The 19,895-nt window shown below is 39.8% G+C and overlaps 1 protein-coding gene and 1 long non-coding RNA gene across 2 annotated transcripts in view; both read right to left on the reverse strand.

Moving 5' to 3' along the window:
- Positions 1-19,895, reverse strand: part of LOC145514435 (transmembrane and coiled-coil domain-containing protein 5B-like) — a 107,805-nt gene that overhangs the window by 5,489 nt on the left and 82,421 nt on the right. The gene's annotated exons all lie outside the window — the stretch shown is intronic.
- On the reverse strand, positions 3,016-9,956 carry LOC145514449 (uncharacterized). The gene is made up of 2 exons (XR_014060162.1): positions 9,803-9,956; positions 3,016-7,506 (listed from the first exon to the last, which is right to left on the reverse strand). It is a non-coding gene; the product is annotated as an uncharacterized LOC145514449 (long non-coding RNA).

The following is a 19,895-nucleotide window of genomic DNA, read 5'->3' on the forward strand; positions in this document are numbered from 1 at the left end:
TTCTCTGCTTTTTAATATGCTGTCTAGGTTGGTCATAACTTTCCTTCCAAGGAGTAAGCCTCTTTTAATTTCATGGCTACAATCACCATCTGCAGTGATTTTGGAGCCCAGAAAAATAAAGTCAGCCACTGTTTCCACTGTTTCCCCATCTATTTGCCATGAAGTGATGGGACCAGATGCCATGATCTTAAATTTTCTGAACATTGAGCTTTAAGCCAACTTTTTCACTCTCCTCTTTCACTTTCATCAAGAGGCTCTTTAGTTCTTCGTCACTTTCTGCCATAAGGGTGGTGTCATCTGCATATCTGAGGTTATTGATATTTCTCCCGGCAATCTTGATTCCAGCTTGTGCTTCCTCCAGCCCAGCGTTTCTCATGATATACTCTGCATAGAAGTTAAATAAGCAGGGTGACAATATACAGCCTTGACGTACCCCTTTTCCTATTTGGAAAATATGTTTAGAACATACAAATAAAACCTGTAAATCAACAATTAAAAGACAAAGAACTCAATTTTTTTAAATGGGCATAAAATTTGAACAGGTAGCTTTCAAAAGAAGATACTCAAATAGCCTATAAACACACGTAAAAATATTCAACATTTTTAGTCATCAGGTTAATGCAAAGTAAAATACAATGAGATACTACCACCACATACACACATACACATAGAGTTGTAATTTAAAAAATTATTAATGCTAGATGTTGAAGAGGATATCGAGAAACCTAAGTTTTCATAAGTTCTGATGGAAGCGTACAATGACTTTGGAAAAGTGTTTAGCAGTTTCTTTAAAAGTTAAAAATACCTTATGACCCAGAAATATTGCTCATAGATATTTTCCCAAGAGAAATGAAAACGTACATTTACATGAAAGTTTATAGAAGAATGTTCATAGCAGTTTTATTCATAGTAGCCCCAAACTGAAAACAATCCAAATGTTCATCAACAGGGAAGGAAGTTTTTTAAAACTGTGGTACTTTCAATGAATGGAACACTACTCAGCAATATAAAGGACTGAACTAGTAACACACACAGCATGAATGAATCTCAAAAATATTATGCTTAGTAAAAGAAACAAAACACAAAGGAGTACATATTTTATGATTCCATTTATGAGATATTCTAGAACAGAAAAAACTAACCTATGGTGACAGAAAGGATGTCAGCAGTTGAGGGGGTGAGTATAAGGACTGACCAGGAAGGGGCATGAGGGGACATTCTGAACTGATAAAAAGATTTTACATCTTGACAGGCAGTTGTCAAAACTAATTGAACTTAAAGATCTGAGCATTTTATTATAAACAAATTATACCTCAGTTTTTTTTTAAAGTTAATAAATGTTGCTATGTTTTATATTTTAGGTGGTACCTCCTTAGATGTAATTTATAAAACTGTAAACTTTTCTAAAGTCCTGGCTCTGCACATTGACTTCTGTCATACATAGAGCTTGATTCTCCCTATATGTCCATGAACCCCCTGCACTTAGGTTGGAGGAGTGGTCACCCCTACCTAGCTGAAATGCTGCCCTGAGGTCTTGGTAGGGGTATGGAGGAAGTAGCATTTCAGAAGAAACTCTGAGAACAGGGTGAGACAAATCCCAGGGACACTGCAAGAAGAAGAAGAGCTTTACCACCCTACTATGGGACAGTTGTCCAGAGCTGACTAACAGGTAAAAAATTCTATGACAAGGTTATCAAGGAGTGATTCTTCACACCCACCCCTTTTTGCATAGAAGCACAGGGGCAGTGAGGATATCTTGCCTTAACTTTTCAACTAACCATAAACTAAACAAATTACCCAATTCATTGATTTGAACTCCATTTTGTCTTTAGAATACTCAACTTTGAATATAACCTTGGCTGGAAGAAGCCACCTGATCTTTGCTGTCACAAAAGATGTTACAAAGAGGAGAACACAATTGACTTTCACTTAAATGTTTTGTCTCGCAAGTACATTAAGTCACTGGTGCCAGGCTCAAGTTGTTTCATACACCAAAATAACCAGTTTGGCCTCATGACTCCCAATAAAAGCTGGCACAGATTAAGCATGCTATCATCCTCCAAAACTGAAGTCCTTGGGGAAATGTGTAAGTGAATGAAAATGTTCAACTGAGGAAGTTGGTAACTTCATTTTTAATGTGCTTATTCAGGGCTGAGACTAGTGTTGTTGGATTTTAGAGACATTTGGAAGAAGAATGGAAGTTTGGTGTTCTTTGGTCACAAGAACACACTGTGACTTAAATATAGAAGCAGATTAACATTGTTTTTTTAGAGGAAAATAAGTGCTTTGATGATTTTAGGTCCTTGGTCTATTTATTTTACAAATGTATGCATGGGTCTTGCAGAATTTGATTCTGGACCACAGTCGTCACTATCAAAAGTTACAACCTGAATGTAGTTTCTCTGCCTGTGATGAGCAGATGCAGAGGTGGGGAGACCCTGACCTTAAGCTTGATTTGTATCTATCCCTTAAACAAGTATCAGATGCTGAATGCAACCACATTATGGGGATAAGAGCATTGTGGTCCACAGAGTAATTTTTTTCCTGGTCTATTGTTACTTAATTCAGAGAAGTATATATGAGGTTGTAATAAGGAAGGATGATGCTTAGTGGTTAAATTTCTGATTTTCTTGTAATCATACCCTTCTATGTCTGTGACCGCTTCTTTGTAGGTTCAGCTTACTTGGTCAGTTCACCTTACCCAGTGGTGATATTCTACACAGTTCAACTCCTGAACCCTCTATTACTTTTCTTCACTATCCGCCCCCCACTTGTAGACCCCTCCATTATCTTAACTACCACCACTTTATTGATAGAATCCAATCTCATGACTGCAATCCTCTTCTCTTTTTTCATTCTGATCCTACTGCTTACTTTTCACTTGGATAACCCATCATGCCCCTAACACTGCATATCAAGTCAGCACAACCCTCCCTTTCTATAATATTCCTTAATCGTTTCACCAGGCTGCAAGACTCCCTTCCCAAAACCTTGACTGCTAATTTATTTTTCTCCTTTCTTCATCTACATTCCTATCAGTGATCAAGTCCTGGTAAATCTTTTTTCATGACATTCTCTCTCTGCTGACATCTCCACTGTCCAGTCCACCAGGATGTCTCTCAGATGACTGCAGTAAGCTGTTACCAGTTTCCCTGTATGTCTACCCACTATCTATTCTCCACATAGCAGCAAGCATATTCATTTCAAAATGCAAACTTGAACGTCACCTCCCGGTTAAAATATTCCAATGTTTTCTTATTGTTCTTGAAATAAAAACAAAGGACTCACTATTATCTGGCCCCTGCCTTTCTTTACAGTCTCATGCCAGCACTCTCTACATTGCTTGCCATAGAATAACTCTACTCATCACATTTCACCATTTTGAATGCATGTTCCCTGCCACCATAGGGCTTTGCATATGTTGTTCGCATTGTCTGGAATGATTTTTCTCCTTTTCCTCACCTCCCTTTGCATAGTTCACTCCTCTTCACCTTCAGTTCAAATTTTTTAAAATTATTTTATTCAGAGAAAACATTTCTGATTTCTAACTGCCCAAAGTAGATCAGACTCCACCCTGTTATACATTCCCATATCATCTTATACTTTTCCTTCATAGTATTATTATAGCCTGTAATTAATCTTTATGTGATTATTTGAGGAATGTCTGTCTCCCTCACTGGTCTATTAAGTCCAGAATGACAACAGTCATGCCTATGAGGCTCACTAAATCACTGGTACACAGCACAGTGCCTTCTACTTACTAAAAGATCAAAGAACATTTGTGGAATTAATGAAAGAAGGTTTTCCTTGTTTGCCCTTTTCTTTGTCTTCCCATTGCCACCACCACTGTTCAGACCCTTCTGACCTCATGTTTAAGTGACCAAAATATTATATGGTCTCCTGTGTGAAACTTCTCCCCTTTCAAATTTAATGTGCACATCCTCAGATCAATCTCTCAAAACAATGCTTTCATTGTGGCTCTTTTCTGGTTAAAAATTACTCAGAGTTTAAAAACTAAAATGGAAAACCCTTATCCTAACCCTCTCACCTCTTCATGATCAATCCCTTTTCATCTCTCCATGTTTCTATATGACTTCCTGACTAAACTCTCCAGCTCAACCCCATTGATGTATACATCGATGGCTGTCCCCATACTGCTGTGCAGGTGGCGCACTGAACAATCCCTGAAATGCCATTGATATCACAGTCTAAGTGAATGATATCCCTGGAGTTAAGCAGGGCATAAATGATGTGGCCAAACACAGCAACCCCATGAACATCTCCTTAAATTTCTACTCTCTTACCTCCCACCTTTGATAAAATGTTTGCTTGGTCTGGAACGCCCTTCTTGGTCTCCACCAATCAAACTCTAACCATCTCCATAGTCCTGTCTCTCTTCTGTACCCAATCACAATGACCTGCATTCCTGAATTCCTATAACACATCTTACCTTGATATATACTATAGCCTATGTATTGGTTTTTAAATTTCTTTAGTGTGGTGTAGAGGAAAGAGCACTGGAACTGGAGTCAGAAGATGTGCCTAGGTCTACTTCAACAACAGCAAGGGCACTTTGGAGAACACAAATGAGTGGTCTCAGGTAAACAGCATAAGGTCCAGAGCCTCAGCTTCCTGTCTGAACAGTGGGAATAGCAGTACCCTGCAAGTTGTTGTGAGTGTGCTTGCAGGGTCTAATCCCACAGGCTTTTGAAAGGGAGAATGATTTGCCTGAAGGCACATGGCAAACAATGAAGTACTATACAAAGTGTTTGCTAACTGCTAACTGTCTTCCAAACAGACTAGAAACTCCTTGCCAGAAAGGGGCTGTGTGTTTAACTTCTGGATGTCCCTCAGGGTAGCTAGCAGTGTCATCCATGTGATAAGTAGTCAATTAACGTTTGCTGTGAAAGAACGAAGTCAGCCTGGCAACTACAGGCAACAGATGATGGTGTCCCACAGCTCTGCTGCACACGGCTGCCATCCAGTCTGCCACTGCCATGCTTAGCCCCTCCTTCCCTGCTACACCCACCCCCCAGGCTGCACATCCCAGCCTCCCACAGCACCAAACTCTTGAGGAAAGACAATGAACCCAGGGGCCGCACTATACAGAGTCAGTGACTCGTGGGTACTTTCCATTTTTTCCACGTTCATGACAAAGAATGGGAGCAACAATAGAAATTCTGCAGTGACACATTAGGCACCAAGGGAGTTAGTACAGAGTTCCTTCAGGAAGTCATTCAGTTCTCGGGGATTGAGAATGGGATATATTCACACCTCGGTCTAATCAACAGAGTTTGCACAAAATCACTTAAGAGTCTGTATCTCCATCAGCAAAGTAGGGTTAAAGATTGAGGATGGAGAGGCCATCTAAATACACAAAAAGATTTTTTTCCCTAGAATCAGAATGGAAAGAGATCTTTGATGTCATTTAGATCAAATTCCAATCAAATAAAATAATGTCTAATATATCTCATGGCCTCTACTGAAACATTTCCACTGACAGGAAACTCGTTGTCTAGGAAGACAGCCCATTGAGAGACCAACTACAATTTCCACTTTATAGCACATTTAATCCAAACCCTGATTTCATAGATTATGAAACTGAAGGCTGTAGCAGAAGAGACTTGACATCATATAGTAACATACAGGCAGAGTTCAAACAGGCTTCTGTCATTCCTCAGCTTATAAGAAATTTAAAATACATCTGGGCCCCACCACATCCCTTTTTATTCCTACTCTTTGCTTCTGGTTCTGTCTCCAGAGCCACAGGGACTCTATCTAATTCCTTTTCCATATGACAGTCTTTCAAATTTTTCAAGAAAGTCTTACTGCAGCTTTTGAATCTTCCTCCAAAAGAGAAGCCACATTCTCTACTCCCGCCCATCTTTTCAATTTTTCTTCACTTGGCATGAGTCTATACCCTTACCACCTTCAGCACTCACTCTCCCACAGGTTGAAGACACTTTTCTAATTAGAGACACCCAGTACTGAATAACGGAGAAGGCAATGGCACCCCACTCCAGTACTCTTGCCTGGAAAATCCCATGGACGGAGGAGCCTGGTAGGCTACAGTCCATGGGGTCGCTAAGAGTCAGACACAACTGAGTGACTTCACTTTCACTTTTCCCTTTCATGCACTGGAGAAGGAAATGGCAACCCACTCCAGTATTCTTGCCTGGAGAATCCCAGGGACGGCGGAGCCTGGTGGGCTGCCGTCTATGGGGTTGCACAGAGTCGGACACGACTGAAGCGACTTAGCAGCAGCAGCAGCAGCAGCAGTACTGAATAAAATCCCAGCAGTAAAAAAATACAGTGGGTCATGAGCTTCCCTTGATCTTGCCACCTCATTTCTACCATTGTTCAGAGAAACAGCTTTACCTTTTTAGCAACCAGATCACGCTGTTGAACAAGTTACAATAGTTATCTATTGAGCATTTAATATATCCCAGGTACTGTTCTAAGTACTTTACATGTGTTTAATTCTTACAACAATCCCAACGATATTATTTAGAACTAATATCACCATCTTCCTCTTCCAGGCAAGGAAAATAAAACACAGGTTTTAAGAAACACATCCTAGATCATGCAGCTGGTAAGCAGCAGAGCCAAACTCTCACCAGGCTGATGGATTCAAAGCCTGCAGGCTTAATGCAACAAATGATTTAATGAAAAATAAACCCCTGAACAAGAAATTGTAAATTCTGTTCTTTACTGTGAAGGGAGCTCTTTCACAACCTGTAAAATGGAGTATTTGGCTTTATTCTGCATCCAATTCTATTAAATTTCAGATTGTTGAGTTTGGGTTTCTCCTTTTTTAAGCCTCCTTTCTGTAATTCAAGATATTCACTAGTTGGGACCTCCCTGGCAGTCCAGTAGTTAAGACTCTGCTCTTCCACTGAAGCAGGTACGGATTCCATTTCTTGTTGGAAAACTAAGATCCCGTATGCCATGCAGTGTGGCCCCCCCAAAAAAGATATTAGCTATTAACAGTTATCCTCAGGCTTTGTCATCTTCAGATTTAACTGTGTATTTGATTTCTAGCTTTTTATTTAAGCTGTTGATAAAAATGATGCCTTAGCAAAGGGCCTCGTGATAAAAAAACTTAATTAGTAGCAAAAAATAATCTCAGGCTTTACCCTGCTTCTTCTTTGTTCTTGCTTAGCCATTAGAAAGCTGTATAATTATAGCTATTTTCTGGCCCATATTTATTCATTTTTGTCAGAAAGATATGATAATGAAATTTAACAAACACTGTATAAAAATTAAGACTGCAGAATTTCCAAAGCATACCTTTCAAAAATGGAAATAAAGCTAGTATGGTCTGATTTGTTCTTCACGGATCCATGTTACCTCTAAATCAGTACAGCTTTTGGTAAATTACTCAAAAATCATCTGCTTATTGATCTGTTTTAGAAATGGTAGCTGAAGTTGTCATCAAGCTTACTGACCTACAATGTCCAATATTTACCTTTTGTCCTTTTGAGGGTTTATTGGAACTAATTACAGCTTTCTCATTCCACATCCATCCTTAGAACCCTAATAAAAGTTTCCAACAGTTCCACCTCAAACACATATGCACATTCTTTTATTGTCGTGAGTGGTTGGTCATCTGAACCTAGGAACTGAAACATTCTCACAGCTTCAGACTCTGACATTCAATTTCCTCCTTGATATTTTCATTTGGACATCTACAAGGCATTTTCAATTTAATATTTCTCCAATGGAGCTTCTAGTCACCCCATTCTAAAACCAGGTTTTCCCACAATCTTCTCCACCTCAATAAATGGCGAGGCCCCTCACCTTCGAGTCATCCCTGATCTCACATGCGAGAATCAATCCATTAGCAAATCTTGTGGGCTCTGCCTTTCAACATTTTCCAGAATCTAACCACTTCTCAGCACCTTCACTGCTACATTCTAGTTCAAGTCAGCTTTGACCCTCTTCCGGACCACTGCATCAGTCTCCTAATTGATGCGTCTATTCCACCCTTGTTCCACGTAGAAGATGCTGTTGGCGTGCTTAGTTGGCCCTGTGGAATCCCTTGAATCTCTTGGTTGGTGAGCCTTTCTCTCGGCTGCTGTGAGTGTATCAGTGAGAATTGCACTTGGGCAGTGGAAGCCACCACACCTAGAAGTACCTGGGATTTACACTGTCCACACCTTTCTTCAGTCTTTACCCAACAACCAGGGTAAAGGTAAAAAGCCCCTCTCCTTTGTCTCAGGTGGGAAAATCATAATGTGACATTTATCCTCCATGACTCCCCGTGAAGCTGCTAATGCATGACCCCAAACCACATTCTTGTCCTTCTCCCCTTCTAGTTTGCTCCCTCACCCCCACCAGTTTCTCTGGAAATCACATACACATTCCCATCTTAGGCTCTGCTTCGAGGGAACTGAGCCTAATGCAGTCCCATTAAGCAGATGCAGTGGTCCTATTAAAATGTTTATGTCATTCCTTTGCTCAAAATCCTCCACTGGCTTCCCATTTTACCAAGGGGAAAAACTCCCAAAGTCTTTACCATAGACTCTACACGATCTTCCCCAGCTAACTTTCTGACTTTACCTCTTTCACTCCCCCCTTATCCATTCCATTCCACTCTTGCTGATTTCCTTGATATTTTTGCAGAGGCTCTGCAATCTCCTATATCAAGGCCATTGTATCTAAGTTTCCTCCACCGAAAAAGCTCTTCCCCCAGATAGCCACTAGGCTTGCTCATGTTTTTCAAGTCTCTGTTCAAATGTCAGGTATTACAGAGGCATTCTCTAACTATCTTACTTTAAAACAGCACACATATCCCCTGTCCTGTCACTCCTCTTGTTATCTGTCTCCTACTATGAGAACGTAAGTTCCCTGATAGTGGAATCAGTGCTTGGTGCATTCATATCCCCAGCACTGAAACAGTGTCTGACATATTTCAGGCAATAAATAAATTTGTTGAATTATTTAAGTAGATGATCTTTTGACTTTCTACACAAAAACTACACAAACATACATATACATCCAACAACTTTCTTTGATTTCAAAGCCCTATTACAGTATGTGTTCTGTTTTTTACACCTTGGAAACCATTACCTGTGATGGTCACAACAGATGCAAAATAAAAGTTGGGTTCTTACAACTTTTTGCTGTAATCTATTAATGTTGTTCCACTAGGGAAAAAATTGGATAATATGTGGAAGTCAAGAAACAATAGAGTTTTGCAATCCAGAAAGCTTGAGAATTGTACTGTTAGCTCAAATGGCTCATAGTCAAGTTGCTAGGCAGTTAACTCCAAAATATGGAGCACAGTTGCTATTAGCAGTGAAAATTAAAGAAATGAAATGTGAAGTTAAGAAAAACTTACGTAGCAAGGATCACTGATATTTAAAACCAAAGAAAGCACAATAATTATTTAATCATATAAAGAGTGGATATATTTCCCTTATAGGAAAGATTCTGTGGTAGGTTCTTGGAATGGACAAAAAGTAACACAGAAGAATTTTGGAGTTTTTAGCACTGTAAGTTATAAGCTGACCATGAAAATGAAATGGGTATTTTCAAATGCAAAAAATTGACCCTGTGGCAAATGGTATGAGAGACACAGGTTGATCTATGAAGGAACACCATACTTCACTTCGCTCAAACCATAACTCTAAACTCAAGGAAAACATTCCTTACCCCATAGCTTAGGATATCTTCCTCCTCTATCTCAATATTCTTAACACTCTCTTCTTTTTACAAAAGATAAATTAATGAAAATGGCATAAGAAGGCGGTCTTCACTGTGCATGTATTAGCTTCAGGGCCGGTGGGGGGGGGAGTACAGCTTGTTCACAGTTAGTGGAGGGAGTGGTTGGTTCCAGGCTTCTTCCTACACCAAGCCCAGAGCCTCCACTCCCTTATTCAGCTTCATGCTCAGCTTCCCAACCCTCTGGGACATGCTGCCTCTACCCTAAGGTCTTCTCACTACCTCTATCCAGTGAGGTGTCCCAGAAATCCTCCCCTCCCACACCCCTCTGGCATAACTGTCTATCCCTTGGTCAGCTCATTCAAACATTTCCCCAATGTGCCCCATGCTCTCTGCACCCAGACATGATGGCTTTCTCTGGTAGCTGAAGGAACCAGGCCCCTTGCTCTGTTTCCTTATTGATCCTGGATGGGGGAACCTCTCTCTCTGACAGAGTCTTCATTCTTCCCAGAAGGTATCATTATTTATTTCCCAAAGGGGACCTCTTTTACTCTTTGACCTTCCTCCAAGAGCTCCTCTACAATCTGCTTCAGAGCCTTTCAAAGAGTAGTCTCAAACCTCCCGAGTCAAGCTCTTGGGTCTGGAACCAGAAATTCTCACTGCATCATGTGTCATTTCTAATGAGCTTCCTAGGAGATTTTGTTACAGGAATAAGTTTAAGAACCACTGCATTCATCCACCACCAGACAGCATCTCTATAAACCTCTCTCCTCCTTTTATAGAAGTCAACCACTCCCCACGGGCAGATCAAGGGTGGAGAAGGTATATGGTCAGGGCCTCTTAGAGGCCATACCACTTTCAATTCCTGAGAATGGCAGTATTTACAAAAATGAACAAATTCCAAAGAGCATTACAAAAATTGCAATATATTCTAAATGCTTACCTTCAAATATATATTATTGTTGTAGTTCAGTCTCTAAGTCGTGTCCAAATCTTTGTGACCCATGGATGGCAGCACATCAGGCTTCCCTGTTCTTCACTATCTCCAGGAGTTTGCTCAAATTCATGTCCATTGAATCAGTGGTGCTATCTAACCATCTCATCCTCTACCACCCTCTTCTCCTTTTGCTTTCAATCTTTCCCAGCATCAGGGTCTTTTCCAATAAGTCAGCTCTTCGCATCAGTTGGCCAAAGTATTGGAGCTTCAGCATCAGCCCTTCAAATGAATATTCAGGGGTGATTTCCTTTAGGATTGACTGGTTCAACCTCCTATTGTTCAAGGGACTCTGAAGAGTCTTCTCCAACACCATGGGTTCGAAAGCATCGGTGTTCAATCTTCTTTCTCTCACATCCAACTCTCACATCCATACGTGACATACATGACTACTGGAAAAACCAAAGCTTTGACTACACAGACCTTTATCAGCAAAGTGATGTCTCTGCTTTTTAATACGCTATCTAGGTTTGTCATATCTTTCAAGGAGCAAGAGTCTTTTAATTTCAAGGCTGCAGTCACTGTCTGCAGTGATTTTGGAGCCTAAAAAGAGAAAATCTTTCACTGCTTCCATTTTTTCCTCTCTATATGCCATGAAGTGATGGGACCAGATGCCATGATCTTAATTTTTTGAATGTTGAGTTTTAAGCCAGCTTTTTCACCCTCCTCTTTAACCCGCATCAAGAGGCTCTTTAGTTCCTCTTCACTATCACTTCAAAAGTGGTAAGAACCTCCTTTCCAGGATGTACATATTCCAAGATTTGTTGTACAGTGAAAGAAACAAAGAAGGAGAAGAGCCACTGTGTAAGTGGAATAAGAAAGCTGGGAGGGTTTAGGGACATTTGCAAGGTAAGTGCTCCCCAAGTGTGCTCTTTCGCTCACCTGTAAGCAAACCCTACAGATGCTACTGACCCAGCCTGGGGAGAGAAAACTGCATCTGCCCAGCCAGATCAGTGTACATGTGTCACTCTCTGTGACTGACACCTCTCTGTTACCTTCATTCTCTTCCCCTCCTCAATCTTGTAGCCAAGTCTTTACTGAAATTTCCAGCCTGGTCTCCACTATGTTACAGGAAATTAAGGCAAGACATGATGCCTGTTTGGCCCAGGGTGACCTTACTGGTGGCCATGGTAACAACTAGTGAGAGATTCTCAAAGAGGAGGCAGATGGCAAGGTCACAGGCCCCCTCACGGCATCCAGTGACACCCTGGGGACCTGGGACTTGGTTTCAGGAAGGGAGATGATAGAGCTCATTCTAGTTGCGTAAATTAAAATTTTCCTCCAAGCTTACCTTGTTCCAATAATGAAAATCTGAACCCTTACAATCAGTAACACTCACTAGAGAAAAGGAGTTTTATAAACGAAAGGGGTATATCCTCTTCCTATGGGCCGCATTCCCATTTCACCCTGAAAAACCAGGTTTCAAACTGACAATACTTAGCAGACACTTAGAGTTGGGGGTGTTCTGTTCATCCTTTTTCTCCCCAAGGAAAAATGAAAATACTTTCCACACCTGAAGCCTTTCTGTTTTACCATCGTACCAAAGTAGAGCAGTAGCTCCTTGGTAACTTGTGCCAGGGTAGGAAAACAGTAAAACCCCCAGGCAAATGCATTCAGCAGCCTGTCTGCCAGGAGAGGGGTCTCCAAACCTCCTCCTTCCTCCTCCAAACAGGCGTTCTGGAGTTACAGTCTACCCATGACTGTGTGGATTTATTTAGCTACAATGTTATCATCTCCACTGAGCCACAAGTAGGAGACAATTCTCTGCTTTTATTTATAACCTGAAGGGATTATTTTTGAGTTAAGGCTTTAAGAATTCAGATCTATCAGGAAAGAACAGCTTGTGTAATGAACTTCCTGTTTTCATCATATTTGGACACCGAGCCTCCTTGTTGCCTGTTATTATTACCCAGTTAATATGAACTGCCTGCAGTTTATTTTTAGCCATGTTGACTCCATTGTAAGGACTGCATAACTGCTTTCAAAATGGGAAAATGTAATTACGGGATCTAACACTAAGTTGGGGATATTCTTAGGTTCTTTCACAAGGCAGTGGCTTAAAAAATGAAAATAGACCATTTTAAATGGCTAAAGAAAAACACAGTTATTTGATCCAAAATAGCCCATTGATCCTTTTACAAACTAAACACGTTCTTCACAGAATAAAGTCCCATTTTTGTTTCAGTGACCTAAACATATGAATTTATTTCCAAGCTCAGAGTAGGGGGAAGAGAGAGAGGAGGGGAATTGGTGGAGAATAGAGGCAGGAAGGGTGAAAGCACACTTATCAAACCAGCAAAATATTAAAACTGTGCTGCAAGTACTAAAACACCTAACAGGGGTTAGGGTTGAGGGCTGGGAAGGTGAGCATCAGTGCAGCCCCGTCATCCGACTGTCGTACCCAGTGCACTCATCGACCAGTGCCACGGGTGTGAAGGGAGTCCGCCCTCACATTTGGTGGCCTTGGGTCAGTCACTCACACAGGCCACTGCCTCAGCGCCCACCTCCTCCATGACTCCAAATATTTGCTCACTCCACTATTCATCGGTTCAACAGAAAGGAATTGAGCACTCAAAATATTCTGAACTCCAGGAATGAAATGGGAAACAAGACATGGTCTTTGCTCTAAATGTGACAAATGTACTGGTAGAGAGAACTTCAGAGGATTCCAGAAGCACAAAAAAGGTGATATCTAACTGAGCCTGGATGAGAGCAGGAAGACTTTCTGGAGGAGGTGATGTCTTGACTTGAGTCCTGAGGTACAAGCTGAGCTTATCCTGAAAAATGACATCCTAAACTGAAGAGGAAGCTGGGACAAAGGCCCAGATGTGAAGGGGATGGCAGCAAGGCCAGGTTGCCTGACTGAAGTGGAGAGTGTAAGGGGACATAAATAGAATGAAAGTCACAGTGTTAGGTGAGGGTCCTGTAAACCATAGTTAAGCCTTTTAACTTTATCCTGAGAGTAATGGGGACAAGTTACAGTAAACTTCTAAGAGTGACAATATTTAACAAATATCATAAATATCAATGTATGAATGGATAAACAAGATGTGATATAAACATACAGTGGAATATTATTCAGCCTTAAAAAGAACACAAATGTTGACACATGCTACAACATGTATGAACCTTGAGGAAATTATGCCAAGTGAAGTTAGCCAGTCATAAAGGACAAATACTGTATGACTTCACTTATATGAGGTTTCTACAATAGTGAAATTTGTAGAGACAGAAAATAGAATGGTAGTTTCCAGGGTCTGGGGTAAGAGGAAAAAGGAGAGTTAGTACTGAACATGGATTTTTTTTTTTTCCAGTTGTTTTTATTTATTTATTTATTTATTTTTTATTTTATTTTATTTTTAAATAAATTTATTTATTTTAGTTGGGGGCTAATTACTTTACAATATTGTAGTAGTTTTTGCCATACATTGACATGAATCAGCCATGGGTTTACATGTGTTCCCCTTCCTGGACCCCCCTCCCACCTCCCTCCCCATCCCATCCCTCTGGGTCATCCCATTGCCCCAGCCCTGAGCATTTGTCTCATGCATCGAACATGGAATGGTGTTCTGTTTCACATATGATAATAATACATGTTTCAATGCTATTCTCCCAGAACGTCCCACCCTCACCTTCTCCCTCAGAGTCCATAAGACTGTTCTACGCATCTGTGTCTCTTATTCTGTCTCGTATATAGGGTTATTGTTACCATCTTTCAAATTCCATATATATGCATTAGTATACTGTATTGGTGTTTTTCTTTCTGGCTTACTTCACTCTGTATAATGGGCTCCAGTTTCATCCATCTCAATAGAACCGATTCAAATGTATTTTTTTTAATGGCTGAGTAATATTCCATTGTGTATATGTACCACAGCTTCCTTATCCATTCGTCTGCTGATGGACATCTAGGTTGCTTCCATGTCCTGGCTATTGTAAACAGTGCTACGATGAACATTGGGGTACACGTGTCTCTTTCAATTCTGGTTTCCTCAGTGTGTGTGCCCAGCAGTGGGATTGCTGGGTCATATGGCAGTTCTATTCCCAGTTTTTTAAGCCAAAGCAATCTTGAGAAAGAAGAATGGAACTGGAGGAATCAACCTGCCTGACTTCAGGCTCTACTACAAAGCCACAGTCATCGAGACAGTATGGTACTTGCACAAAGATAGTAATATAGATCAATGGAACAAAATAGAAAGCCCAGAGATAAACCCAAGCACCTATGGACACCTTATCTTCGACAAAGGAGGCAAGAATATACAATGGAGAAAAGACAATCTCTTTAACAAGTGGTGCTGGGAAAACTGGTTAACCACTTGTAAAAGAATGAAACTAGAACACTTCCTAACACCATACACAAAAATAAACTCAAAACAGATTAAAGATCTAAACGTAAGACCAGAAACTATAAAACTCCTAGAGGAAAACATAGGCAAAACACTCTCCGACATAGATCACAGCAGGATCCTCCATGACCCACCTCCCAGAATATTGGAAATAAAAGCAAAAATAAACAAATGGGACCTAATTAAAATTAAAAGCTTTTGCACAACAAAGGAAACTATAAGCAAGGTGAAAAGACAGCCTTCAGAATGGGAGAAAATAATAGCAAATGAAGCAACAGACAAACAATTAATCTCAAAAATATACAAGCAACTCCTGCAGCTGAATTTCAGAAAAATAAACGACCCAATCAAAAAATGGGCCAAAGAACTGAACATGGATTTAGAACTTCAGTTCAGGATGATGAAAAAAGTTCTGGAGATGGATGGTGCTGATGGCACCACAACGTGAATGTACTTAATGCTGCTGAACTATATACCTAAAAATGGTTAAAATGGTAAATCTTGTGTTATGTATATTTACCAAAATTGTAAAATTTTTAAATAAAAAAAAAAGAAATAAAACTGCAGTGGCTGGATTTAGGTAGGTAGATAAGCAAAAAAGTAGAGGTGGGAGGTTGTTGCAGTAATCCAGTGAGAGATAAAAGCGGCCTGAACTTAAGCTATGTGAATAAAGAGAAGGGAACAAAGTCAAGATTCATTTGGATATTATACTAGGAAAACCTAGGATTGACTAGAAGGGAGCACTTTGAGAAAAGTAGGGGTTAGAATAAAGTCCACATTTCGAGCTGGAGAAATTGTATGGACAGTGATGAAGCCAGTCACTAGGAACAGTGAATGATTTAAGAAAAAAAGAAAAAGGATGCTTAATTTCTCATGGAATAATTTAGAAAGTAGATGAAACAAGGTCATTTCAATAAGGAAAAAGGATATTTCTCTGTCTGGTAGGATGTGAAAGCTATAAATAGAATGTAGCTAAACCTACAACTAAAATGCAAAATTTGAGAAAACAAGATGGCAGAAGAGTAGGTGGACATGAAGTATATCTCTCTCCACGGATACATCAGGATATACCTTTAGACAAAGAAGTGCATGCAGAACACCAGCTGAGAGCAGACAGGAGTACCTGACCAGTGAAAAAGAATATACAGAACCACTCAAAACTTGAAATCAAGCCCTGAGCCTTTGGAGTGGGAGCACTGACTCCACGACCCTAACCCTCGGGAGTATCAAATAGTGAGAACTCACACAAAGGAAACCACTTGAATACAAGATGCAGCATCACCCAACCACCAGTAAGCACCCTGTGCAAATGCCTCATCTGAACAACAAACAAAACAAAAACACAAACCCAGTCATCAGCAGACAGGATTACCACCTCACTCAGCCTTGCCCATCAGGGGGAAAACAAACAAACAAAAACTCAGCACAAATCTCACCCTATATAGAGCTTACACAAACCACTGAACCAATGTTAGGAGGGCAGGAACCAAAAGGAAGAAAGAATTCAACCTTCTTCAAGGAAAGGATTCAACTTTTCTTGAAGCCTGGGAAAAGGAGACCTCAAACACAGTAAGTTAAAAAAAAAAAAATGAAAAGACAGAGAAATACTACACAAATGAAGGAACAAACTAGAAACACAGAAGTCCAAGTAAATGAAGAGGAAATAGGCAAACTACCTGAAAAAGAATTCAGAATAATGATAGTAAAGATGATCAAACACCTTGAAAACAAACTGGAGAATATGCAAGAATCAATTAACAAAGACCTAGAAGAATTAAAGAGTAAACATACAGAGACAAATTACACAATTATCAATGGTGAAAAACTGAAAACATTCCCCCTAAGATCAGGAACAAGACAAGGGTATCCACTTTCCTCACTATTATTCAACATAGTTCTGGAAGTCTTAGCTACAGCAATCAGAGAAGAAAAAGAAATTAAAGGAATCCAGATCAGAAAAGAAGTAAAGCTCTCACTGTTTGCAAATGACATGATATTGTACATAGAAAACCCTAAAGATAGTATCAGAAAATTACTAGAGCTAATCAGTGAATTTAGCAAAGTTGCAGGATACAAAATCAATACACAGAAATCACTTACATTTCTGTATACTAACAAGGAAAAATCAGAAAGAGAAATTAAGGAATCAATCCCATTCACCACTGCAACAAAAAGAATTAAATATCTAGGAATAAACTTCCCTAAAGAGACAAAAGAACTGTACACAGAAAATTATAAGACACTGATGAGAGGAATCAAACATGACATAAAAGGATGGAGAGATATTCCATGTTCCTGGGTAGGAAGAATCAATATTGTGAAAATGACTATACTACCAAACACAATCTACAGATTCAATGCAATCCCTATCAAATTACCAATGGCATTTTTCACAGAACTAGAACAAAAAATTTCACAATTCATATGGAAACACAAAAGACCCTGAACAGTCAAAGCAGTCTTGAGAAAGAAGAATGGAGCTGGAAGAATCATATACTACAAAGCTGCAGTCATCAAGACAGTATGGTACTGGCACAAAAACAGAAATATAGACCAATGGAACAAGATAGAAAGCCCAGAAAAAAACCCATGCACCTATTGGTACCTTATTTTTGACAAAGGAGCCAAGAATATACAATAGGGCAAAGACAGCCTCTTCAATAAATGGTGCTGGGAAAACTGGACAGCTAAATGTAAAAGAATGAAATTAGAACACTTCCTAACACCATACACAAAGATAAACTCAAAATGGATTAAAGGCCTAAATGTAAGACCAGAAACTATAAAACTCTTAGAGGAAAACATAGGCAGAACACTTGATGATAGAAATCAAAGCAAGATCTTCTATGATCCACCTCCTAGAGTAACAGAAATAAAAACAAAAGTAAACAAGGGGGACCTGATTAAACTTAAAAGATTTTTCACAGCAAAGGAAACTATAAGCAAGGTGAAAAGACAACCCTCAGAATGGGAGAAAATAACAGCAAATGAAACAACTGACAAAGGATTAATTTCCAAAATATGCAAGCAGCTCATACAACTCAATACCAGAAAAACAAACAACCCAATCAAAAAGTGGGAAAAAGACCTAAAGAGACATTTCTCCAAAAAAGACATACAGATGGCTAACAAACACATGAAAAGATGCTCACATTGCTGATTATTAGAGAAATGCAAATCAAAACTACAATGAGATGTCACCTCACACCAGTCAGAATGGCCATCATCAAAATGTCTACAAACAACAAGCTGGAGAGGTTGTGAAGAAAAGGGAACGCTCTTGCACTGTTGGTGGGAATGTAAATTGATACAGCCACTATGGAAGACAGTATGGGGATTCCTAGTTTCTTAAACTAGGAATAAAACCACCATATGACCCAGCAATCCCACTCCTAGGCATATATCCTGAGGAAACCAAAATTGAAATCTCATTGTTCATTGCAGCACTATTTACAATAGCTAGAACATGGAAGTAACCTAGACGTCCATCGACAGATGAATGGATAAAGAAGTTGTGGTACATATACACAATGGAATATTATTCAGCCATAAAAAGGAACACATTTGAGTCATTTCTAATGAGGTGGATGAACCTAGAACCTATTATACAGAGCGAAGTGAGTCAGAAAAGGAAAGATAAATATCGTATTCTAATGCATATATACAGAATCTAGAAAAATGGTACTGAAGAATTTACTTACAGGGCAACAGTGGAGAAACAGACATAGAGAATAGACTTATGGACATGTGGAGAGGGGAGGAGAGGGTGAGATGTATGGAAAGAGTAACATGGAAACTTACATTACCATATGTAAAATAGATAGCCAATAGGAATCTGCTATATGGCTCAGGAAACTCAAACAGGGCTCTGTATCAACCTAGAGTGGTGGGATGAGGAGGGAGATGGGAGGGAAGTTCAAAACGGAGGAGATACGTGTATACCTTTGGCTGATTCATGTTGAGGTTTGACGGGAAACAGCAAAATTCTGTAAAGCAATTATCCTTCAATAAAAAATAAATAATTTTAAAAAACAGATGAACAAAAATTGACAGAAATTCGACAACCTAATGATTGACAACAAAGATATTTTAAACTCAATAAAAGTAAAACAGAAACAGAAAAAAAATAAAGTGTAAAAATTTGCTTTGCAAACCCTCAGAAGAAAGCAAACATGATTGTAAGGGATGAGTGAGACTCAAAGTAGAATGAAGAGTGAGGCCAGTCTGGAGGCTGGAGTTGGGGTCCAGGACAGCTGTGGCAAATATTGCTTGATGGTTTCTAAAATGCTTTACGTTCTGCTATGTCATTCGCTTCCAGGGGACCCATCATAATGTCATGCTTCATTCCTCAGTCATCATCTCCCAACTCTCCCCTGAATGTTCCCCCCATGTCAGTCTTCCAAACCCACCCACCATTTTCCTAACATGCTATATATACCCTTAGATGCCTCCATACACACTTCTCACAGGTTCATGCCTCTGTCCTGAACGCCCTTCTCTCTCCTCCTGGACCCAGCAAATTTCTACTTAGTCTTCAAGATTTATTAATTTTGAGTCTGTTAACAAGCACCTTTTGACCTATATTGGATACTGGGTAGGGACATAGATGATAAGACACAGTCTCTGCCATTAAAGGGTCAGGCAGACAGGGTAGACAGTACACAGATAATTTCAATAAACAGGGCACTGCTGTAATCAGAAACAGGTAAAAAGTGCCACAGGAAGACAGCAGAGAGAAATACACTGCCTTGGGTTGGGGGAGGTAGGGGAAGATCACAAAAGAGCTTTGACAATTCAAATGGTATTTGCCCTATGAAGAATTTCCAAGCTTCCCTGACCTCATGGAACTTTGTTTTTTCAATGCATGATATTTAACACAGTGTACCATA

This window comes from Giraffa tippelskirchi, chromosome 1 (assembly GCF_054371585.1).
Source record: "Giraffa tippelskirchi isolate mGirTip1 chromosome 1, T2T-mGirTip1v1.2.pri, whole genome shotgun sequence".
In the NCBI taxonomy this organism is placed as follows: domain Eukaryota; kingdom Metazoa; phylum Chordata; class Mammalia; order Artiodactyla; family Giraffidae; genus Giraffa; species Giraffa tippelskirchi.